The sequence below is a fragment of the Marmota monax genome, unplaced genomic scaffold (assembly GCF_021218885.2).
Source record: "Marmota monax isolate L192 unplaced genomic scaffold, Marmota_monax_Labrador192_F-V1.1 WCK01_AAM20220418_F8-fsc00101, whole genome shotgun sequence".
Taxonomy (NCBI): domain Eukaryota; kingdom Metazoa; phylum Chordata; class Mammalia; order Rodentia; family Sciuridae; genus Marmota; species Marmota monax.
Genome location: NW_026692786.1, coordinates 4,002,380 through 4,028,925, shown reverse-complemented (window position 1 = coordinate 4,028,925; position 26,546 = coordinate 4,002,380).

Below are 26,546 nucleotides of genomic sequence, written 5' to 3'. Positions count from 1 at the left end.
CCTAGTATGAAAAGACAATAACCTGAGTTGTTCCCAGTCATGCCCTGAGCCTCTCTCCTGCCAGATTCTGAGTATTTGACACAAGTCTGTCTTCCACAAGCAGCATCAATCTATACCTCCAGACTGTTTTGAAATAGTGTGTGTATATCAGTTAGTTCTTGCTGCATAACAAACTGCCCCCAAACATAAGAGGTTTAAATAAAAACCAATTGCCTAACTCACTGTCTGTGAGCTGACAGTTTGGGCTGGGCTCAGCTGAACCATTCTTCTGTACTTGGCTAGGTTCCGTCACATGTCTATAGTCATCAAAGGGTCATCAGAAGGGGGGCTGGGCTGGCATGTCTCACTTGACATAGTCCCTTGTCCTCTAGCAACATTGCCTGAGTTGATTGACATGGGGTTTATAAGTTTCTAAGAGAAACATTAGAGGGTCCAGACTCAGAAATGCACAGTGTCTTCTTTGCTGCACTTCATTAGCCAGAACAAGTCCTCTGGCCAGATGAGATGCATAAGACAGGAAAGAGATGTCCTTCTTGATGGAAAGAATGGTAACATCCCATTGGAAAGAAAAAGAGGGAGAAAGAGAAGGAGAGAAAGAGGGAGCCATGCCTAGGGCCATTTTTGCAAATATTACAGATACAGAGTGAAGGGCCCTGGGAAGACCCAGCCTGGAGAATTGCTGAGTTCCACCTGATCGAGGCAGGTCCTGGCCTTCCTGTGACTCTACCCAAATATGTTCCACCTCTTTGTTTCTGCAGTCACCCTGCTGTTTTCCCAAAACATGAGAAAACCATTTTGCTCTGTTCCGTTTTTCACTGACAGTTGAGAAGACGTTTTTACCCATTTATGGGTGCAAATTAATGAGATGACAACAGACTGAAACCAATGACAACTGCTAATCTGTAAGCAAAAACAAGGGATGAGGAGCCGAGAGCAGTACAGCTGTTTTATTTTAATTGAGGAATGATTTTATGTTAGAAACACTCAATATTCACAGCAAATTAAAAATAATGAAGTGAATTGATACCAATGATATTTTTTTTTTTTTGCTTACTATCCCTTTGTAAATCTATTTCTTCACACAAATTGACAGGTCTAATTGATACATACGCTATTATTCCTCATTAGTAGGCTGAATAAAATAATTCTTGATTAAATTTATTGCAATTTACCAATCCAGCATAATGTTTGCAAGCTATAAAAGTCAATCAACAGGAAACCAGGGGGAAGCCAATGACATTATCACACTTTATATAATGCATAAGTGGTCTCCCCACCCTGGCAAAGGGAAAGTCATCAGAAGACCCCCAAGTGGGCAACAACCAGGAAGAGGGGGCTCTGGCCGGGTACTGGCCACAGACATACTAAAGGGTCCAAGGCCACCTGCCCCTGTGCGGCTAGCCTGGGCTCAAGCCATCCCTGCTCTTCTCACCCGGGCCCTTCCTACCCAGGCGCTCAGTCCTTAGTGACTTTAACCTTCAGTGATCCCAGGTGCCTGGGGCTGGCAATGAAACCTGTCACCAGAACTCAGCCCACCCCCCCAGCTGGATATCAGAAGGGAGGCTGCCTAGAGCGAAGAGAAGAGAAGGAGCCACAAAATGGCCCTTTTGTCACCTATCCTAGAGCACCCACATCAGGGGGAACCCTGAGCCCTACTATCTTCCCATGAAATAAGATATCCATGGACTGTCTGCTTTCCAAGTATCTCAGATATCACACCCTGGCAGCATGATTGCAAGATCCAGTTCTATGGACATGTTCTAGTAGGCCCACCAAGGAAAAAAAAAAAGGGTATATGAATTAGTATTAACCTTTGAAAACACAGAGACTGCATATAAAGCTCTGGTTTCCAGTTTCCTTATGGAGAACTGGAATCTCTGGCTCCATTGGGCCCCTGGATATATGGACCTGAGCCAAGGCTGCACCCTTTGGGTGGGTGGGCGTTCTCTACTCCTACTATCTGACGTTCTTCCCCTTTATTGTTTTCTGTCACCTGCTTACCCCTGAAGGTATTTAAGTCTGTGACTCTTGGAGAAGATGGTCTTTTGAGTGCTCAAGGGCTTCCCTACAGGTCCTGGGCTGTCTCCAGGTAACCCTGCACTCTGGGCTTAGCTATGTTCAAGGATGCTCAGCATGTGACGTGGCAAAACTGCAGCCGCCCTGGATGGCACCAGAAGTGCTTGATGCTCCCGCTGGCTTCTCTTCTGGGCTGGAGGCTCTCACCCCTCTCCTCTGGTCGCCCCTGTAAGCTGTTGAGCAATTTGTCCCCCCAGAAGCTCCTCAGCCCTCTGTCAAGCACACCCTCTGTGTGTCCCATTCCCCAGGGTCCTGCTCTCCAGACTGTGAGCTATGAGTATTTGTGAGGTCATAATGGAGAAGGGCCATCTGGACTCCTGGTTCCCCAATGTGTCCACTAAGACCAGTACCCTGACCATCCATCAACAGATATTTATGGATCACTCAATAGAATGCAATACCCCAGGCACAATGACAGATAGAAAATTTATAGGACACATTACACCTGTCCTTCCGGAACTTACATTCTATTTAGAGAGGTAAGTGTTAATATCGGTGCTATTGTGTGAATGTGATTTGTCCACACCAAAACTGATGTTGAAATTTGATCTCCAAAACAGGGACATTGACAGGTGGTGGGGCCTTTGAAAGGTCTTAGGGCATGGAGGCAGAGCTCTAGTGAATGGATTAATGCTGTCTTCTGGGAGTAAATGTTTGTTTGTTCTGTCAGAGAAAGACCAGCTACATGAGACTGGGTTGTTATAAATCAAGTGCCTCCCTGTGCATTTGTCCCTTTGCATGTGCCTGTATCTGCCTCCCACTTTTCCCCCATGAGCCGGTGCATGAGACCCTCACCAAAAGCCAAGCAGATGCCAACTCCATGCTCTTGAAGCTCCAACATTGTTGGTCAAAATAAACCTCTTTACCTTATAAAATACCCAGTCTTGGGTGTTCTGTTATAGCAACAGAAAATGGACTGAGACAACCGGCAATGAATGAAGTACAGTAAGACCAGTAAGAAAACAACCAGAGGTGGCAGAGAGGAGCCCCAGACACAAGACATATGTACGACCAAATGTAAGTGAGGCAGAGTGAGAGGAAGTCCCAAGTGAGGGAGAACCATTCAGATAGACAGTCCCAACACACCGATTCTTTTGCATGGGCCTTGAACACCGCTGGGGCTTGGGAACATGTACCAAGGAGTCCAGACCATTGGGGTATGTCCCAGGACTGGAAATGTAACATCTGCCACCTACAAGTTTCACAAGAACTGATACAAAGGACAGTTCATCACTTCTTACCTGCCAATTTCTCCTCCCCCTCCTCTTTTCCATTTCCACTTCCAGAGAAGAACGTGATCATGTTGACTCAAACTGCAAACCCAGGAGACCTCTCTCCACCTCTCCTGCCCACGACTCCTATCCCACCCCTGCACCCATCCTCCATGATGCTCTGAGTATCACTTAGTTGGCTATCTTCTCCCCACCTCTGTGCCATGGACATGGTCCAAGCCATCATTACTCACTCACAAGTGCCACAGACACACGAACCACATCCATCTTATTCACCCCTGCGGCCTCAGCACTCAACAAAAAGCCCAATACACGATAATCCTAATAACAATAGCAATGATAAGATGGTTCCTGACCTTGGACATGCATGTGCTAGCACTTGTGATAAATGTCTCATGTGCATAATCTCACGACACAGTTCTCTGTGGTTAATATCATCATCATTTACACAATAAGAGATTGAGGTTTGGAGGAACTTTGCCCAAGGTCCCACGGCTAAGGGGTCCCAGAGCCAGCACTGGAAATGAGGCCTGGTACCTCTGCCCCAGTCTGGTTTCTTAATTCTCAGGCTGTGTTATCTCTGAGAGTTTAGTGCGTATTTGCCTGTGAAAGGAGTGGATGAGAGCAAACCCTTGTCTCTCTCCTTGCCCCGAACTGGGCTCCTTCCAAGCCATTGTGCATGCTGTAGCCACCATAGAGGTTCTCTGGCACTAATCTATTTTTGTCACCCTTACTTAAAATCTTCAGTGGTTTTCAACCCATGAGTTCTTCTCTCCCTCTCCATCTTCTGTCTCTTCACCTGTCCATTAGGCTCAGTGAATAACTTCTGGATTTCTGAATGCTGCCCCGTGATGGTCTCTGCCCTGGACTCCTGCTTGCTCTGCTTCAGCAGATCCGAAGCTCTCTACCTGGCTCTTCCTCTCCCCATTCACCCCCTAGGCGCCTCGTGGGGGCACCTGTTTCTGCCTCCCGCTGCACCCTGCCCTTGTCCTACAGAACCATAATGGCTAGGTGCTCTTGCTCTCTGCTCCATTAAACTGTCAGGTCCGTGAGGAACGACAGGCATTCTGTTGCCTTCTGACTCCTCATCGGCCAGCATGGTGACTTACCCATAAATGTCAGTGCCTCCATCAACACCTCTTTGTTTTAATGAGTTGATTCAGTAAAGTTATTAGTGAACAAAGACAGCACGCAATGTAAGTGGGCTGCAGGAACCCAAGATCGGGGAGGGGGGGGAACAAACCCTCATGACACTTGATGAGACAAGGACAACACAGACGGGTGCCGTCAAACCTTGGTGTGCATCAGAGTCACCTACCAGGCTTATGAAAAGCACAGCTTGCTGGACCCCAGAGCCCCAGTGTTTCTGATCCAGTAGATCCATGAAGGGGGTGACAGAGGGGGAATTTACAAATTTGCATTTTTACTAGGTTTCCAGGTGAGGTTGATGCTGCTGGGCTAGGAACCACCCTCTGACAGCCATTCTTCAAGAAGGTTCTGAGATGCCTTGTTAAAGAACAGTCGCAGTAGGAGTACCCAGTTAAACCTAGATGAAATGAAGGAAAAGAACTGAAAACACAGTCCTCTGTTCTGTCTCGAAGTTTTTGACTCACCAAATCTTCCTGTAAAGTGTAGTCAGTCGTATCTGAATAAAAATGTTTTTTTGGGGGGAGCCTCACTCAGCTCAGTGTCCGCATTCAGGTGAAATTCTAGCCTGTGGCTTCCCATGGTTCAGAAGGGTTGCATTTCACTCCTGGCTGCAGATGCCACACTTCCCAGCACAGGGGATTTCTGAGATGCCCCCGTGCAACTGGTCACCCACAGCTGACTGACCCGTAGGGCAAAGATGACCCCTCCTCGTGGACGGGAGCAGCTCCAGCAAACCAATGACATTCTCCAAACAGCTCGAACAGGGAGGAAACAAACAGATTAATCTCTGAAATTTGATACCCGTTCCAGACACAAGTAGCAACAAACTTAGCGACAAAGCTGTCAAAATATGTTCCACAGCCTCATTGGCAAGAGATCTGGACACACGAAGGAAATTCAGCAAAACCAAATCAGTTGCCAAACCGGGAGGTTTGACAGCGTGTTCGGGAATACATTTAGATCAAAACAGGAACACATCCAAAGGAGCAAGTGTCTCCATAAATTATTATGGAATGATTAGAAATAATTAGTCAGTGATTTCAAAATATTATATATATTTTTCAGTGGTATTGAGGGGACGTGTTATATAACGTGGGATTTTATTTTTACATTGGGTTTTTCTCTTTTTTTCCTTCCTGCTCTCCAGCAGTTTTTAGAAATGGGGGCCACAGATGTACTATTGCACCATGCAAATCACGGGGGCTTAAAAGAATACATCTTCAGGCAGCAGGATGCCTTTGCAAAGCTTCTAATGGGTGGGAAGTGGAAGGAAAGGCGATTCTTATTGCTTCCTGGGCTTTATTTGTGAGGGATGGTCTCTAGCTGCCACTCTTGAGTTAGTCTGGTTCTCAGTGCAGCATTTACATTTCCAAAGGCCTCTGCTATGGTTTGTGCCATGGTTTGGTTTTGGATTCTCCCAAAGGGCCCCATATGAAAGCCTTGATCCTCTGTTTGGTGCTATTAGGAGATGGTGGTACTTTTAGAAGGTGGGCTGTAATGAAAAAAGTTAGACACTGGGGACGTGCCTTGAAGGGGATATTGGGACCTCTGTTTCCTGGTTGTCAGGAGGCAAATAGTGTTCTTCTGCCATGTGTGCCTGCCATGATAGACTGAGAGCCACCACAGGCCCAAAGCAAAGAGTCAAGTGACTATGGACTGAAACTTCTAGAACCATGAGCCAAATAAACATTTCGCTTTATTAAGCTGATTTTTTTCAGTCATTTTGACACAGTGATGAAAAACGGACTAACAGTTTGGATATGATATGAGTGTGGTCTCAAATGTTCATGTGCTGGAAGTTTGGTCCCCAGTTTGGTGATTCGGGATATAAGATCAAGTGGAAGGTGGTTAGATCATGAAAGGCACTGCAATCAGAAGGGGTTAATGTAGTTCTCACTCACAGGACCCTGGATAGATCCCATGAGAGTGGGTTGTTTAAAACACACCCACATCTTGCTCCTGAATCCCCTTTGACTTCCTGTCTCACCATGTGATCTCTATTGCACAAACTCCCAACCTTGATGCCATCCATCATGTTGTGATGTAGTCAAAAGGCTCCCACAGGAATCATGCTGGTACCATGCACTTGACTCTCCAGAACTGTGAGTTAAGCAAACCTCTTTTCCTCATAAAATACAGTCTCAGGTATTTTGTTTTAGCAACAGAAAATGGATTCATAAAGCCTCTAAAAGTGGTTGGGTTGGTTCCTGATTCTTCTGAGGCTCTGAGAAGTTGAAGGTCACCTTCAAGTTCACATGGAATTCCTATCAGAACTGAGCTGAACTCCCAGGCTGCTTTCATCGGAACTCTCCTATGGCCTGTGTGAAGAGACCTCGTTACAAATCCGTTCCCAGTGTTCTGCCACATACAAGAACGGCAAATGTGTCCAGGCATCAGAGACACATCTCAGGGGCTTCGTTCCCCTGACCAGACCCGGAGTCTCCTACCAGGCAAAAAAACACCCTTCCCAAACCCAGGAACCCCAGAAGTCAAGGATGCTTCTTCAAACTTTCCAATCCTGAGAAAGCAGGCCTGGAAAGACCCACTCTCCTCACATCACAAAGGGGAAATGAGAGCCAAGCTCTGCCTTCCCCACACAGGGGGAGAAAACCCCGGCTGCCTGACCATGAGGAGCCCCACAGGACACAGGAACCAACCAAAGCCCAGTCACCACCCTGGCTGACCTCCCTGGCCCTAGTTTTTTTTTTTTTCTTTCACTTCCTCTTCAAGAGTTAAGACTTAACATACTGCTAAGGGGTATTAACTTTTAAGTTGCCATTAAACCAAATAATTATCTTCATCAATTGGTTCCAACCACGGAGCGTGGCTGAGCATGTGTGTGAGTGAGCTTTAAACACCAGCATGTGCCTCCGCTAGGAAGGGCCGCTGTCCACAAAGGGACGTGAGGAAAATATCTGAATTCAATTTCCCTGTTCTAAAGTCCCATTTAAGCGGGAGGGGGTGAGAAGAAAGAAGAAGAAAAGGCAAGACTTCCAACCCAGGAGCAGGCCTTTACAGTTACGGCCTTTTACAAGATGATCCTGAGCTATGTTCCCTGTCTCAGAGGAAGGCACCAGAATATAAAATGGTAGTGAATTTGCATTACTTCCAATCCATCATTCTCTGGGTATATGCAGGAAAAACCAGGGGACCCGCTGCAACAAAGCTCAGCCTTCGTGTTGACAGATTCTTATTTAAGTGACTATGAATACAACAATTCCACAAATAATTTGTCAAGTGTGTGGCTGAACTGGCTCTGAACCCTGATAAATACCGACTCTCCTTCCGCTACAAAAGCAGCGTGTTCCGTGTGCGGCCAGCGTGGAACAGGAGCAAGGATTTAACAATCGATGCTACTATATTTCTCTCTTCTTTGTGGTTAAACAAAACAAAACAAGAAAACAACTTTGAAGAGTGGCGTCTTCCCCTCAGTGCTAAGTATTGGGGATGGTGACGCTTTGGGATTCTATGTCCCACATCGCAGGCCCGTGGACCAGGGGGGCTCCTCCTGACTGCATTGATGGCCATCTGCCCTGCAGATACCTCCAGCTTCTTCCTCATTGGGTGTTCTAGTTGGGTTCCCTGATGCCTCCGGTTCCCCTGGCAACTGGCCTCGACAACTCGCCTCGATGCTGCATTTTGCAGCCTGTGGCCTGGTCCTCTGAGCTGGGGTGACCACACAGGGCAGCCAGTGCTGCACAGGAGCCCCGCCAGCAGACCTAAGGTTCAAGACACACCAGGGAGACCGGGTGACAAGTCCCTTTGAACAAAATGTAAATCTAATCATCTTTGAGGACTGCAATATACACCTAAATGTCTCTTGCAGATGTAATTTAGTATGCATTATTAATTTATTTTTCATAAAGCTTCCCAGCTCCTGAGAGGGTGAGTGAGAACACGGAGCCTCTCAGATGATAAGACTCGTTTGTCAGGGGAAGGCGGGTGCAGGCATAAAAACAATTTCCCTTCTTCCAACCCCATCCAGGAGAATGCGCACACTCTTCTCCGGGAAAGAAGCCTCCTGCAAACTAGATTATTCCAGACGTTTTAATAAAGTGCCGACCTCTAATGGGACATGAACACTCCCGCCCGATTTGCAAAGTGGAGCGGTAACTTACAGAGGCTGGATGGCAGGCCATCAGAAAGGGGCCTCTACGTGTCAATTAGGCTGACATTTTTGACTCCTGGATGGTAATGCCTATAGAAATCATTAAGAAATAATTAACTCATTTTAACATAAAATGCTAATTATTTATTGTTTATAAAGCAATTTTAAATAATGCAAAAGCTCATGGAGTTGGGCTATCATGATTTTCCAGTCATTAACTTAACCAGAATTTGCATTTTGGGACTCTAGCCAGTGACTTACATGCGGTCCTTAAGTCATTTTTCAAACACCCTGTCCTATCTTAATCTATTCATCATTAATCACATTTGGTCACTTTACATAGAGAACACTATTCAGATGAAAGATAAAAGAAATACATTAATAAAACTAAAGCAAGTTGGAATACTTGAAAACATAAGGTAGGGGATGAATATGGTTATCAAAGCAATTTATACAGCATGCACTTAGTGCTAAAGTGGGGCTGGGGGAGCTGTTGCTTATTATTTAAAAGCGATAGTAGGAAGAAGCTGGGCTTTTAGTGCATCAGATGTCCTTTCTCACTTCTGAAATGAGAATACACACCTACATCAGTCCTAGGAGCAGCTCTGCCCTTCCGTAGTTGAGAGCAGGTCAACAAAGCCAGACAACATCCAGGCAGCTCTCTAACTCAGATTGCTATCACTGGTGACCACTGACTGGCCTGGCAAAGACACAGCCACCAAGGACACTTGGGTTTCCCTCTGAGGGATGGATCCATTCACACTGAGCTCTGTTATTCCAGGTTCCTTGAGGGTCACAGGAGGGCAGGCTGAACCCTACTTATGGTACCAGCTCCTCATTGGCCAGTAGTGTCCAGGCTACATCCTCTGGGGGAAGCTACCCCTGCTGCTCTCAGCCCTCCCCTGCACATAGGTCTGCAAATGAACCCAGGACATTCTGAACCATTTGGGGCCATGGCTTCATCTCCTAGCTCACAAACTGCCCATGTCCTCCTGGGCTGCATCCTTGACAAAGCCAACTTGGGTCGGGGGTAGATCTGTGAGCTAGAAACCTGGGCTAACCTTCCAGAATCACATAGAAACGGGTCAAATCAGGATTTTCCCACTCAAGGACTTCCTATTATCATGTTTCAGGGATGGTAACCAGATCATAGCTGGTTGAAGCATTCTTTGGTGCACTCGGTGTCATATTGACATCTTCAGAGAAGGACGGTTGAGTCCCTGCCCAGCTGAACAGCTGGAAGGGGAGAGAATTACCCCCAAATCAGCAGGCACTAATGCTGGGGTCAGTGAAACTTTGGTAAATAGGTGTGCAATTCAGTTCTGGGGCAACCTGAGGTCCAATAGTAATAACATATTCTGCATAATGGATGTAAGATTGAGAGTATAGACAGAATCCAAGTAAAAAACATTTTATTAAAATCTCACTCCAGTTAGAATGACAATCATCAAAAATACAAGTAATAATAAATGCCATGGAGGATGTGGGGGAAAGGGACCCTTATACACTGCTGGTGGGATTATAAACCACTATAAAGTGCAGGATGGAGTTTCCTCAAAAGACTAGGAATGGAACTGCCATGTGACCCTGCTAGACCACTCCTCATACTTTACCCAAAATAATAATAATAATAATAGCCAGAATACTACAGTGATACATGCATACTCATGTTTATAGCAGTATAATGCACAAAAGCCAAGTTATGGAACCAGCCTGGGTGTCTATCAATGGATAACTGGATAGGGAAAATGTGCTATATGTACACAGTGGTGTTTTAGTCAGCCATAAAGAACAAAATCATGTCATTTGCAAGAAAATAAAAGGAAGTGGAGATCATCATGTTGAGCAGAATATGACAAACACAGAAAGTCAAGGTCAGGTGTGCGTTCTTATATGTGGAAGCTAGAGAGAAAAATATTTTGAAAAAGGGAGCTTGGGAAACCCATAGAGTTGAGGAAGGGGTTCAGGGGGAGGGAGGAGGGGAGGGTAAGGGAGGGCACTGAGGAATAAAACTGGTAAAATTATGTTATGTGCATATACAAATATGTCACAATGAATCCCACTGTAACATAATCATAATGCACTAGTAAAAAAATAACAATAAAAGAAGAAGAAAATGTTTTAAATTTACTTTGCAAGGCCAGAGGAGCCATGGAAGGTTTTGAAGCAGAACAAAAGGAATATGCAGAGCACGGATGGTCCGAGGTTTTCAAAATGCACTAAAATGAGTTTCTGTTTTATATTCCTCCACAAGGTGACTATGGACACAAAGGCAGCTCTGTGGGAACAGGAGACTGCATCTGTTTGCTTCACCTCTATATTTGCAGCACCTATAACAGCTCCTGGCACACAGTAGGATTCCTGTCTGCCTGGCTACTAACAGGATGGTAAATGAAACCAAATTCAGTGGAATGGTTTTAATGGTATTAAGCATGTTCCTCTGATGTACACCACAAGGCTTGCATCTGGACATCTCTAACAGCCAGGAGAAGCCTGGAGTATATAGATGGATTGCTGTCTGGTACCTTTTGGGCCATAATTTTTATTATTTTACTAGTATCATGTTTCCAAACACTGACAAGCACAGTACTCAGAGAAACTAAGCCATTGCCTGGCACTGTTGGAAGCAGCAGGGTCAGCTGCCAATCATAATGCAGGCTGAGGCAGAGAGTCCCTTGGCTGAAAGTGACCAAGAGGTGCTTTGTTCATAAGGTAAAGAGAGGGAGGCCACTGGCTGAGCAGTTGGGGAACATTGTTGGTGGGGACCCGGACCAAGCTGTCATGCAGCAGGACTTGGAACACTAATAGTGGACCTGCCCCAAGCTCTGGAATATGGGCCTTGTCAACACTCTGAGGTCAGTCTCAGGAGGTGTCCTTGTTGTGAAGGGGAAGGGGGAGAAGATGGCACAGCAGGAAGAAGTAACACAGTCAGGAGGAAGACAAAGATCTGGGGAAAGAAGCCTGACACTGGACAGGGATGATGACCCATGTACGCTGGTCAGCACACCTCTGCTCACCAGGGGATGCTCTGAGGCAAATGCCCCAGGGTTCAGCCCTTGCAGTGGGTACCACCAAGACAGCACAGGCAGCTGGCTGCTGAAACAGAGCACCCCCTGGGTCAAGGAAATTAAATATCGACTTTCATGGCATGCCCCCTTTTGACTTGATCCACCACATCAGCCAAATTGTCCTGTCCTGGTTTTGGGGAGTGGTAAGCTTTGTGGGTGCTGAATTTCAATCCCAGAGGCAGATCCTGCTTTGTGGATTCACTCTTGCCATTTACTCGTTTGAATCAAGGTCAAATGATAGCATCATTTCATGGATGCTTTTCAAACATCTCCCCCAAGTATGTTTTTTTTTTTTTTTAACTATAACACAACTCCTGCCCAAAGAAACCAGTTTCTGAAGTTCCAGTCAAAAAGCAGTAATGTTCTATCCACACATTAATGATTCCAAAATTCTCCATTATGAACAATATTTATCAAAAACAGCCCACTATCAGATGAAAGATGTGCCTTATCTTTTCTTGTCAACTAAAACATTATTCACTGAAAGTTTCTTTCATATCTGTTTCAGGGGTTTCCGTGTCATTTTAAATTGCAAATCAATCATATATCTCGAAGCCCTAGTTCTGTAGGAGAGATTAACGCTCTGGCTAAAATTGTTTACAAAGCCATTTGTAAACCTTCTGTGGATGCAGATGAGGCAAGTTTACCAGTTTAACATTGTTGATCCCAGAGAAAGCCTTAAGCAATGACTTCAGAGGGCAAAAAAATTTGTTCATTTATCATTATTGTCATGGGCTTTCGCAAATGATAACAATTTGTCTTCATCCTATTTTTAGACAATGAGCCACAATAGAGTCCAGAAAGCCATCTTGCCAGATGGGAGAAGGTGCTTTCACTGCAAAATGTTGTCTTTTCTTTCCCTGCCCTATAAAATTGGCTTAAGTGAGAACCAAGGATATGTTTTAATGTCAGGATTCCCAGAAGACATAATGACATACAATAAAAGCATTGCCAGCCTCAGGAAGGATGTGGCTCAAATGCATTGAATACTATTTTCAATCTAAAACAGGGACTTCTGGGATCGAGAGAAGCGTGGTAAAAGCCTGGGAGATAGTTATGGATTTTAGCATGCTTTCCTTCGTTATTAATATTCCCCCTTTTTAAATGAAACACTGCAATAGGAAGCCCAATTACTTCTCATTAAGATGAATAAAAATGTTAGAATAAGCTGGACATAAAATAAACATTTAAAGTGATATATAGCTAATTCCTCCGAGCTCTGAACTACTAATCAGGAACTCTCTACGGAAGAGAAGAGAAGAAAATCCAGTTTTCGTTAGGAGAGTCCCAGGTTCTGTTGAATGGCATCCAGCTTCATGTGTGTTCACCCCACAGGTTTCCGACAGCATCCTCTAGAGGAGGAGACCCTTGTTTTTGTGTCTTTGACGGTACACGTCCCTAGGAGTCACCCCTGCCCCCCCACCACCCTCCTGGGCGGGAGAGGCGGGTCTCCCTGGGTCTCCATCAGTGCTGTTAAGTCAATCATCCCCAATCATTTCAGATCAAAGGACTGTTTCACCTGTGGAGGGAAACTAGCAGGTGAGGCTTACAGAGATTCTGTAACAGAAAGTCAAGTCTGGAGTCCAAGAGCAGGAGTAGGGGGCAACACCCAACTTCATGTTCTAGAACCCTTTAGGATTTAGCTGCTATTTCAGCAAATAGTGCTATTGACTCATGGACATATGTTGGAGAAAAATGAGAGCATTGCCAAGTGTGAACCCTTCTGGAAAATATGTTCCCAGACAGCGGGTGCACACGCATGCACACACGTGAACAGATGTGTACACACGCACATCTGTCTTGAGAGGTTTGTGAGAGGAAAGGATTTAGGGAGGTAAGGCAGGCTGATCCTTTGCTTGAGCTGTCGAGGTATACAGTAGGCATTCAAGAAAGGTTGCTGCAGCCCTGCTCTGGGAGAACAGCAGCTGGGTGGAGCCCACAGCTGCTGAGGTTGGTTGCTCTCTTGGGTTAGCTGACTGAGCAAGCCAGTTTGGGTCCCTTTCACACTGTCTGGATGGCAGACCCCACCCAACAGAAAATGGATTTTTTTCCAGTTGTTTCCATAAAAGCAGACAGAGACGCCTTTGCATGGAATCCCGCCATGGCTTCACCTTTCACCCCAAGCCCCCTCCCAGGGCCGATGCCCCCAGCCTCCCTCCAGTGCCCACATTGGATGTCTCATCCATGCTCATCTCCTGGCCCTGCCTCCAGAAGCTCCTGTTGACCCTCCAGCCACAGCCTGGCCCCAGTTCCATGGCGCTCTCCCCAGTGGCCCAACCCAGGTGACTCCCTCATCCAAGTTCTCTGGTCTGAACTTGGACGATTTTATTTCCCAGTCATGACCATTTTTGTTTTGTTTCATTTCATTTCTTTTGCTTTTTGTCAATAAGAAAGTATTTATGGATCGGGAATTACATCATTCAATAATATTTTAAGATAGCCTAGGACAAGACAGGATCCTTAAAGTAGACTTTTTTTTTTTTTTCCTTTTTAAAATCTTATTTTTTAATGTTAACTTAGATTACAGAAGTATTCATTCATTTTCCCATATTTTAATTGCAGGGCCAAGTCTTCCTCTTGGCCTACAGGTGTGTGGATGGGTGTTTCATGTACTTTTTCTTCTATAAACTACAGTCATAACATATAATCTATAAAAGCATCACACTATCTTTAAAACAGATGAAAAAGATCCTCACAAAGCAAAATAGGCACAAGACTCCTCTAGATTTGCATGCTTTTACCTTTTACATCTCCTGTCACACCTAATTTTCTTGAACTCATCTTCTTCTCCAAATATCATATGTGGTTTTCATAAATACAACAAATTGTGTTTGCCTTTGTATTAAACGAGAACTCTTAGCTTTGTTAAATAACATAATTAGAATAACACGTCCAGCAGGGAGGTACTTCCTCTTGGCAAACCTACAACTTTTGACAACTTAAGACACAGGAGGGCCTGGGATCTTCCCAAGAGCTGTCGATATCAGTCCCAGTTCTAAGAGGAACAGAAATCATCCACTATTTAGGTAAATTGCTATCAATCAATGAATTCTGGTTTTGAAGTCATTTAGACTTGGGTTCAAATCTTGGCTTTGAGACATTGGAACTGTTGGCTTCTAGATCTCAGCTTCAATTTCCTCATTTATCTAGTGAGGACCGAATAGTTCCTTTGTTGAAAGGGTTGTCGAGAGAGTGAGTTCAATGACACTTGTGAAGTCTTTAATACAAGGTCTGGCTCATGGTGGGCGTTCAAAATAAGGGATCGCTGCTGGTCTTGCTGCCACAACTGCTGGTGGCAATGAATAAATTTTATCTGTAACGTGGGAAAACAGGCACAATGTAAAATTTACCATCTTAACTGTTTTTTAAGTGTGCAACTCAGCAGTGGGAAGTACCTTCCCGTGGTTGAGCAACTGACCTCCAGAACTCTTTTTCTCTTGTGAAACTGTCTGCACACATATTAGACAGCAGCTCCCGGCCCTCACCCCAGCCTGGGCATCCCAGTGGAGACCACACTCAATGCTGTAACCACTGTTTTGGTCCTCCATTTTCCTCTTGTTACCTCTCAACCCCTCTTCCATTTGGGCCACCAGAAGCTCATTGTTTCAAGAAAGAGATGTGCTAACAGAAAACAGAAAAAAGTAATTTTCTTATGGCATTAAGGTCTCAAAAGTCCAAATCCAGAGAACAGACCAAGAATGAGCCCAGGCGTGAGCAGTCGATTGGCAGAAAACATGATGAGTCAATGTAAGGTTTTCTGCTCCAGAGGCCACACAGATGGTCCCAAGGGGAGAAAAGAGAAAGGAAAGAGAAAGCTTAGGTGTCAGAAGGTTCTCAAGCAAGGCCTGGACCTCTGATGTCTCTGGGATTGAGCCTCAACTAGATAATAAGGACATTCATGGGCACCTCGAACAGGAATGAATGACCACTCAGCAACAGCTCAACTGGATGGAGAGATGACCCGTGGGGCGTGGGACTACCTTGTCCCAAAGACACCTTGTCACTGTATAAGACTCTCAGAAAACCTGGATAGGCCCGAACTTGGCTAAGGTTTTTTTCATCAACTTGGCAAAATGAGTCCTGCACTAAAAACTAAGCAAAATGATGAGAAAAGAAATGCAAGCTATTTTCCCTACAATTCCTGATCTTGGGCACTGAGGTTCAGAGAGGCTCTGTTCTATAGCTCCCCACGACAGCGACCACGCCTTCCACTGCCTTAAATCTCTGCTCAGAGGTCAAGCCGATGGTATAACAGAAAGACTTGGTGATTAAACCATAAGGTAAAAATTGAGCAAATTCCCTTGCTTATTAATATCAATAATAGTAAATGTCAGTAAAGATCAAGCATCTATTGAGCACCAACCCTGTGCCAGAGGCTGTTTTCGACAGTCTGATTCAAAGTAAATAAAACAGATGCAACAGCCCTCCCTGAAGGGCTCTTTTCCCACAGGAAATGGACAGACTACCAGGGAGGCCACGAGGGACTGGTGGGAGGGAAGGGTTGGTTCCTGCTGTCAGGTCACCAGCCTGCCCAGCCCCCAGCTCTGTGTCTTCCTAATCACCAAGTCCAGCTTCAGGAACCAAGCACCTCCACTGTGATGGGCAATAAAACCATTTCCCAAAGTGAGAGCTCATACTTCCTTAGCCAGTTAATTCAAAATTGTGTCAAATGGATAGATGACAAATCACTCAGCAGGACTCACGTCAAATTAGTGCCTTTGCCTCGCCATCCACCCCCCACCCCCGCACTGCATGCCCAGCATGAACCTGCATAGGGGTCGCTTTGGGCCACCCAGGTCACTCCCCCTTCTCTTGGTCACAGAACCAGAATTATATTTGAGGTTCCTTCCCTTCCCCATGCAGCTCCTGTGCCCAGGGGAATTCGATGCTTTCCCAGCTCTAATCATGGAGCACAGGCCTCTGGCCGGAGCTCCTCCATTTGGCCATAGGAACGTGGTTCATGGGTTGGCCCATGACCTCACTTGTCTAATCAGATGACCTCTGGGATACTCTGTTTCCTGATGGACGTGAATGAAGAAGCACCACAATGACCCAAAGGTGCCCACAGCCATGATGGGACCACAAGAGGATGAAAGTGCAGTGCAAGTGCTTTTCAAATGTACCTGCTCTTGCTTTGACAAGGCTCCTCTCAAAAGGTACAGCCTAATTTTCCTCCTCTTGAGTGGGTTGGACTTGGTAACCTGCTTCTGATACAGAGTATGCTGAAAGGTCATGCTCTGTAGCTTCAGAGTTAGTCATAAAACTAATCTTCCACTTGTCTCTCACTCTCTTTAATTTTAATTCATTTATACATATATGAATATATATATATGAAAGTGTGTATATTACATTGATACTGGGGATTGAATCTAAGCAGAGTTTACCGCTAAGCTGAATCCCCAGTCCTTTTTATTCTGAGACAGGATCTCACTAAGTTGCTTGAAGGTCTCACTAAATTGCTGAAGCTGGCCTCAAACTTGTAATCCTCCTGCCTTAGCCTCCCAAGTCATTGGGATTACAGCTGCGTATAACTGTGTCCAGCTCGCATTCTCTCTCTCTCTTCTCTCTCTCTCTCTCTCTCTCTCTCTCTCTCTCTCTCTCAATCTTGGGTCCTTTGGTCTGAGAAAAGCCAGCTTCCATGTTGTGAGAAAGCCCAAGGGGCAAGAACTGAAGCCTCCCACCAACCGTTAGCACCAGTCTGCCATGTGAATGAAATTGTTTTAGAGGCAAATCCTCCAGTTTCAATCAAGCTTTCAGACTATTACAGAATGAACTGATATCTTCACTGCACCCTCATGAGAGCCTATGAGTCAGAACAACTCAGCTAGTCTTTCCCTAAATTCCTAACACATAGTTACTGTGAAATAGCAAGAGAGTTTTATTCTTCTAAGCCACTGAGTTTTTTTAGATAATTGGTTACATAACAATACATAAAATAACATAGGATCCCATACCAAAGCAAAATTACTAAGTGGCTGGATCAACCCTTACCTGAAGTTTCTATTTGTGGACTTTTCAGTTAAGTGAGTCAGCATAGTCTCTTTATTATTTCAGCCGGTTTGGATTGGATTGTTTGTAATTTACTATCAAAAACATCTTGGCAGATACAGTCTCAATTTTTTCTTCTAGTCTCAAACTTCTTAAGGAGCTAAAGGTATGAATTAACTTCTAGTCTCAAACTTCCTAAGGAGCTAAAGGTATGAATTCTATTTAGCTTGAGGTAGGAAGTTAGTTTATACCTGAATATATAAAGAATTTATAGTTAATAAACCTTCAAAGTAACAACTGTGTCATTATTGGCTGTTATTTGATTGTTCAAAACAATCAAACAGAAGGTGCAAAGTGAGATGCTATTTTCTTACCTGACCTCTTACGAAAAGTAATAGAAGTGAAAAAACATAATACATGCAAATAGGTGCATATTTTGTAAAAATATAAGGGGAAGACCACAATCAGGAGAATGTCACTCACTGTGATTGACAATGCTCAGAATGATCTGCGAGGCGTGGGCTGATGATGAGCCCTGGAAGACAAGAAATCCAAGTTGAAAGGAAGTGCTGAGTGAGATCCGTCTCCCAGAGGGTATGAGCCAGCTGTCATTGCTGTGACAAATTCCTGAGGTAAACAACTTAGAGGAGGATATTTCTTGGCTCTTGTTTTCAGAGGTGTCTGTCTGTGGTCGTCTGACTCCATTGCTTAGACCCCAGGTGAGACAGCATCAAGGCGGAAGGGTGTGTTAGAAGAAATCCACCCAGCTCATGGCAGCCAGGAAGGGGAAAGACAGGAGGGGCCCAGGACAAGATATTGCCCCCAAGGGCACACTCTCGGTGACCAACTTCCACCACCATGCCCTGGTTGCCTGTGGTTTCCACCCCCTCCCCGTGAGTCCATTCAACTGTCAATGGATTGATCCACTGATGAGGTCAGAGCCCCCGCGAACCAACCACTTCCCCAAAGCCCCACGTCTGGACATTGCTGCACTGGGGAACCAAGCCTTCAACACAGGAGCTTTTGCAGTTTAGATCCAAACCATAAACAAGAGTCTTTGGAGACTCTCCTTACTCTTAACAAAGCTAAAATTGGCCAATAACAATCACTACGTTTCATGCACCAATGGTGGACATTGCCTAACTGTGTGATTATGGACACATAAAACTACACACACAGGATCCACCAACACCTGATAAGAATGATCAGCATGTTGTATTTTTATTTGGCTCTTATGCCCTCCTCCTGCATTTTATTTCAAATTGAGACTATACCTGCATTATTGGTTCCATATTCAGGAACTAATTGGAAACTGGCTTGCATGAAGTTCATCACAGGGACGCTTAGGTCTCATTTCATGTTTCATAGTAAACATTTTGGGAGGGTAGTCAGGGTTAACATTTGCCCTTGGAGTCACAAGAACTCAATATGGATCCCACCATATTGAAATTCCTCTTGAAATGCCTGTGTAACCCTGTGCAAGGTTCAGGGTCTCTCTCAACATAAGCCTTTCATCTGTAATAGTAATTATTTTTTTTAACAATAAAAGTAGTACACACTTCTCTAGAACTTACTGTTTTTCAGACCCTGTTCTTGGCATTTCCCATTCCTTCACTCATTTAATCGCGTCTCCTAATATAATTCTCTTATCCCCATAAGGATATAGAGGACACTGCATTGGTAATCCCCCCCCTTTCATTTGGAAAGGAAATATCAAAAAGCATAATGAACAGACTACAAAGTTATCTTCTGTAACATTTCTCATGGTCTGAAAGGGTTTCCCCACTTCTACCCTGTGGCCAATTTTTTCCTCCCACTCTCACGTGCAAATGCACAGTGAACACACAAGTCCTGAAAATCAATGTATCGTTGCTTTTTCCATCACGTCCATTTCCATCTACTCCACCTGGTCTCACTGGGGACATCAGGGGGACACAGTACTTCAAAGAAAAATGCCATCTTAATTGGATAGGTCTTTTTTTAACATTTACCATTTCCTGTTGGGTCTGGCTCAAGTCAGTCAATATTTTTTTTTTAATAAACAGGGGAAGAAATAAAGCACACCATCTAAAATCCACATCTCTGAGTTATTTGTGTGTGTTTGATATAATTGTGTTGATTCCGGGATCCATGTGGGCGCAGCTCCATGCACCAGCATTTGCCATTTTAGACACACTGTGTGCAAAATGAATCGGTATGAATGACAACCCAGTTCAGCCCTTTCCAACATAACTTCTTGTCATCACCCACAGATGGAGGAACCCCAATTTTGGGGGATGACCCAGGTTCTGTCTACTGATGCCCAAATTCTCAGTTGAGACACTGAAAGACGTGTTGCTTTCACTGACTCAGTGTTTGCAAAAACACCGAGGAAATACCATAAAATGTTCTGCCTTCTCTTCAAATCAAGACCAGGAAACAAAGCAACATGGTGAATCCACTGTAGATGCAGCACGAATCAAGGGGAAATGTTGGATATCAGGGAGACCTGGCTTCAGATATCGGCTCTGCCATCTGCATTCCTCTGAGCCCATTTTCTTGTTAGGATGACCTGACGTTGACATTTATGTACTCCTTGAAACATAATAGACTCTCCATAAAGTAATACTTATCTTTGCTTTTCATTCATTACCTCAACCCCTGAGCTCCAAATGTATACAGAAGATGACGGGGCCTCTCCACTTGGGCGACCCATAAACACATAGAACTCAACAGGATAAAGCAAGCTCAGTGTGTAGTTCTTAAATTTGCACCATCCAGAAATCTGGGTCACTCCTCTGTCTTTCCTCCTCTCTCTCTATTTCTGTCAATTCAATAACTCATCCAAGACATTTGTACTGGACTTGAGCTTTGAACTTGTCTGAACTTGAAGCAGGGTGGGGATCCTTGAAGCAGGGTGGAGAGGCAGATACAAAATAGCAAAGATCAGGCTGGTGGAGGGAAGAGCTGCCGTGAGTCTGGTGGGAATCATGTAAGCCAGAATATTCCTGGTGTATTTAGAGGAAGACACTTACCCAGCACTGCCCAAGCCCTGCCATGCAGGAACAGGGACCTCAATACTGCCAGGTAATCTAGTTTTTAAAAAGCAATAAATCATACACACACACACACACACAAACACAGGCACCGAGCAGCATACTAACATAATATTACAAACTAAAATTGGGTGGTGAAAAAGAAGGCAAGAGAAATGAAGGAAAAGGAAATACGTTAATTGTATCATTAATCATGGGAGGGAATGAAGAAGATAGTGTCTAAAGAAATAAGAACTAAAGGTGTCATAATTTCTGTGTTAGTCAGCTTCTTGTTGCTGTGGCCAAAGCACCTGACAAGAGCAACTTAGAGGAGGAAAAGTTTATTTAGGGCTCATGGTTGTAGAGTTCTCAGCTGATGGTGGACTAACTCATTGCTCCGGGTCTGAAGTGAGACAGAACTTCATGGCAGAGAAAGTTTCTCAAATTACGGCAGCTTAGAAGCAGAGTGGAAAAACAAGGAGCCAAGGACAAGATATAGTCCCCAAGGGCACATCTCCGGTGACCTACTTTCTTTACCCATGCTCCACCTGCCTACAGTTACCCCCTGCTACAGTAGTCCTTTCACAGTGTTAATCCATCAAATGGATTAATCCATTGATGGGGTTACATCTCTCATAATCTATTCATTCCACCGATGAAATTTTCAGGGGATGCCTCATATCCAAACCATAACATAATTATAATTATAGCAGTTATGGCCAGAACAAAGAGCAAACCTTCTTGAATATCAGGAGAACCAAAGCAAATAAAATAGTAGAGGGCAAATAAGCACATGCATATTCAGTGATCTTTCAGAACCACACCAAATGCATATCATAGAAAACGTAAATGTGCATGACGGATCTCTCAGGAAGATTGTCAGGTTGGGCTGCAAAGCAAAGCCAACCCCAGGCTGCATTTAGGAGATGCACAAATCCAAGTCGTTTGGCAAAGTCAGATGCGAGAAGCATATTCAAGGTGTATCAGCCAGATGAAAAAGAAAGGAAGGAGAGGTCACTGCTTCACATCTGTGAGGGTAGAATTCAGGACAAAGGCATAAAGGAGACAGAGAAGGGGTTTTGTTCACACTAAACAGTTTCCCAAGGAGAACCCAACCATTCTACATGTTAGACCATGCCAAAGAGCCGTGTCACAGAAACTACCAGTGACTCAGGGGCAGGCAGAAGCAATCATCTTTGGAGACAATTCAGGACTCACCCCCCAGACAGACAAGGGGACAGAGAGTCAGAGTCTAGCAGCCCCAGATCACAGGGTGAACGAGACAAACCACACTGAGCCACACAGATTACACACCCTAACAATGGATCATCTATTTTTTTCAAATGTCCATAAAACATTCATTGACCACAATCTAGGCCACAAAAGCATACCAATATTTTTTAAAAAAAGAAAGAAAACAAGAGCATTATAGACCTATTTTCTGACTACAATGTAATAAGAATAGGTGTAAATAATAATGGAAAATAAAACATTGTAATAACTTCATCTTAGGCATACTTTAGTTTAGAGAGGAAAGACAATCTCAAATGTAAGAATTTCTAAAAGAAAAATCATAAAATACTATTCAAAAACTATGAGCACAGCTAATACAGCAAAGTCACAAACTCAAACATTTATGTCAATAACAAAATAAAGAATAAACCATCTAACTCAATGTTAGAAATTAAACAAACGTGAGAAAGAAAGAGATGTAAAAGATACAACGAAAAATTAATTAGTTTGAAAACTATAAACCCAGAGAACTAAAGAACAAATTCTGCAAGCTCTTTCTTTAGGGGAGAGAGAAGAACCATACAGTAAAGGACTCAAATCTGGTCCAAGCCTGGGGAGATGCTTTCATCTTTTACAAAATCATCTGACCCAGTAATGCTTAAACTGTCTGAGGCATCTACAAAGAAGAAAAAAATCCCAGCATCTTTCATTGAAGCAAATATAATATTATGTCCAGACCTGGTAGAGGTGGAACAAAGCAATAATAAACAAAACTGTAGCCTAACATGTAGATTAATGCATATATATTACGTACATTAATGAAAAAATCAGATATGAATTATTAGTAAACTACAACAATTAGATGATCAAAAATAATAAATGACTGAACTGTCTTATTTTGGAAATTTAATAAGGGTAAAATAATATAAATTCCAATAAAGAGGTAATCCTATTACTAGATTTTAGAAGAAAACCTCAAACGCTAAGAAAAAGTGCTTGTTAAAATTTAGCAACCATTCTTGATTTTCAAACGAGTCAAAACAATGAGATTAATAAAGATTTTTAAAGAAATTTATAGAGAGGCTGGGGTCATAGCTCAGTTGGTAGAGCATTTGCCTCCCACATGTGAGGCACTGGGTTCGATCCTCAGTCCCACATAAAAATAAATAAATAAACTAAAGGTATTTAAAAGAAAGAAATTTATAGAAATGACAATGACCAAGTTGAAAGTAGAGGCTCAGAAAGTTCACAGATAAGGACTTACAAATGGCTCAAACATAAGAAAAAAACACTTAACCGCACTCTAATGAGAGGTCCCCCCAATTAGAGCTGTGTTGTGATTCCATTTTTCACTTATTGATTTGGCAAAGGTCCAGAAGTTTGATAACACTCTGTGTGAAAGGCTGTAGGAAAACAGACATCATATATTGCTTGTGGGAATATGAATTGGTATAACCCCTGTGGAGGGCAAATCAGCACCATCTATCAAATTACATATGTATATACCCTTTGACCCATCAATTATACATTTGGGAATTTATCCTCTACTTACAACTTGCACACATGTGAAATGATATCTCTGCAAGGTTATTCATTAGCATTACTTGTAAGGAGAAAAAAATGGCAGACAACCTTAATGTCCATCCAAAGGAAACTGTTAAAAAATTATGGTACATCCATACAATAAAACACCATGAAGCTGTGAACAGATAACGAAGACTCTTTCTATATATAAGAAGAGCGCCAATATATATCACTAAGTTATATAAAATGGGCCAATCAGCATGTAGTAAAGCTACGTTTCTTATACAAGGAGAAAAAACAAGAATACATATTTGTGTTAAGTTTTAAGTAATTTCCTGTCATTGTAAGAAATGTTCCTTCAAATGTCGTCCCCAACTTATTTTTCTGGGTCAATTGTTGTTCAGTCTTATTCCTTAAGGGGACATTCAGCCACTGCAAACACACAAACTATGCTTTCATGATATTCAGCTACTTAAAAGTCTCCGGTCATCTTCATGACTGTATTGTTCCCTCTGCCTAAAACACCAAGAAGCCCTTGTCTGACAGATGTGCTACTCATTCTGCACGAAAATCCAGTTCCAATGCCACCTCTCCACTAGGGAAAGAGAGTGGCTTCCTTCGGTGGAGTCCCATGCACAGCCCTATTGTCAGGTTGTATTGAAATTCTTTGCTCAGATATACAAATCCCAAGAGGACTGTGAGAAGTCCAGGGGCAATGGTTGTGCATTAGGTTTACCTTTGACTCACTGTGACTTATCCTGTCCACATTATGCATGCAGTAAGTAGGCTTTAAATGGACAGAGGGCAGGGAGACAATCTAAATGTCCATCGATGAATGAACGGATAAACAAAACCGTGGAAGCGACATACAATGAATGCATTCAGCCTTAAAAAGGAAGCTCAGTAGGCTGGGGTTGTGGCTCAGTGGTGGAGCGCTCACCTAGCATGTGTGAGGCACTGGGTTCGATCCTCAGCACCACGTAAAAATGAAATAAAAATATTGTGTGTCCACCTACAACTAAAAAATAAATTTAAAAAAAGGAAGCTCAGATACATGCTGTAACATGAATGAAGCCTGAAGATCTTATATGAGACACCTAGAGCGGTTGAAATCATAGAGACAGAAAATAGAAGGGTGGTCACCAGGGACTGGGGGCAGGGAAGAATGAGGAGTTACCATCGATGGGTGCAGAGTTCCAGTTTGAGAAGATGGAAGGTTCTGGACACAGCCAGTGGTGATGGCTGCACAAGAGGAAGTGCCCCTGAACTGTATTCCTAAAAATGACTGAAATAGTAGCTTTTATATTATGTATATTTTACCATAATAAAAAGTACCTTGAATGGGATATCCAAAGAATCCTTAGCATACAAACTCTTCATCCTCTAAAATGTCTATCTTAAACCCAAAACAGGTAAATATTTCACATTGTTTCCCTGCTCATTTGTCAAAATCAATGCTGCCGTTAGAAGATTTTCTCTCCTGGGATTTCATTGAAAGCTGTAAATGAGTGGGCACTCAGACCTTAGTAAGTACACTACACCATTCATTTGTGAATAAACGCTGGTGGCCCATGATGTGGCCAACATGAGGTGCTGGGACCCAGAGGTGAGAGAGGCAGATATCTCTCCTCACCTTAAGGAGCTTCCCACCCTACGCTGAGTCTACAAACCCAGCTACCTTCAAGACCCTTTGTTTCTAATCCCTTCCACCGGATGGGTCACCCTCCTCCTGGTCTCCTTGCTATTTTCTGTATTGTCTTAGGACATTGTGTGTGCGCTGATGTTCCATAGTAGAGAACCAATTCCCTTAAGTAAACAAGACAAAAAAAGTTTATGAAATACATTGCCAGTGGCTCATCTTTATGTTTTATTTTCAAGTGGCTTACTGCTGGGGTGGAGAAATGCTATTGATTTTTGTATGTTGATCTTGAATCCAACAATCTTGCTGAACTCAATAGAGTTCTAACAGTGTGTGTGTATGTGTGTGTGTGTGTGTGTGCATATGAGTGTTCCTTTGGTTATTATGGGTAGATGATCATATCATTTGCAGATAATATCCTTCCTATCGCTTCCCTCCCAATCCTTATGACTCTGAATTATTTTGTTCCCTCATAACATTGGTCATGACCTTTTGAATAAAATTTCAAAACCCAACACCATACATGCATTAAAACGGATCAATTTTATTATATTGAAGTAAAAGTTTTCCATGCAAAAAAACATAAATGTTACTAAATTATAGAAGATATTTGCTATATTTAAAACAATAAGTATTATTGTTGGTAGAATATGTATGAAATTTCTGAATATCAACAAAGAGAAAATGTCAATTCAGTGGAAAATGGTTAAAAGTATGAATAGATGAGAAAACTCTAAAGCTAGCAAGCACATTGAAAAGATGCTTAAAATCATTAATAATTAGAGAAATGCAGATGAAAAAAATAACAAGATATCACTTTACATGTATTAGACTGGCTATATTAGAAAGCTGGATAGTATCAAACGTTGGAAGGAATGTGGGAATCTAAGATTATAATCCTGTGCTTGAGGGAATATAGCAATTCCCTCCCTGGGACTGCAGTTTTGGAGAACAATCAGGCAGCTTAGTCAAATCTAACAGATGCATCTGCTACAGGGTATGCATTTCCCAGATTTCCACACGTAGCCATAAGTGGACATGTTCGCTAAGAAGTTCGTGTTAGCATGGACATGTTGAGCAGCTGGAGGGAGCCGGGTTCTCCAGGACTGTGTGAGTGGACAGATAAAATACAGTGGATGCAAACCATGGACCACATGAAGCAATTGAAAGAAACAGTCTAGATGTGCACACACCAACATGGATGGATCTTAAAATCAGTGCCAAGCGAGAGAGATTCAAAGAAAATGACAACCTCTCAACCAATACCATTTACATAAAATTAAGTTTCATGCATATAAATCACAAATACACATTTGCAAGAACCCATATGAACACAGAATGCAAGTATATGCTAAATGTACCCAAATGATTTGAAACGATTTGTCTATGAGGGTAGGAAATGGAGATGAAGGGAATGTATGGAACAAACAAAGGCGGCGTCTCTTGTAGAGCCATGGTGGCGAGGCCTGTGATGGAGGAGTGGGTGAACGTGGTTTTTTTTGTTTTTGTTTTTTT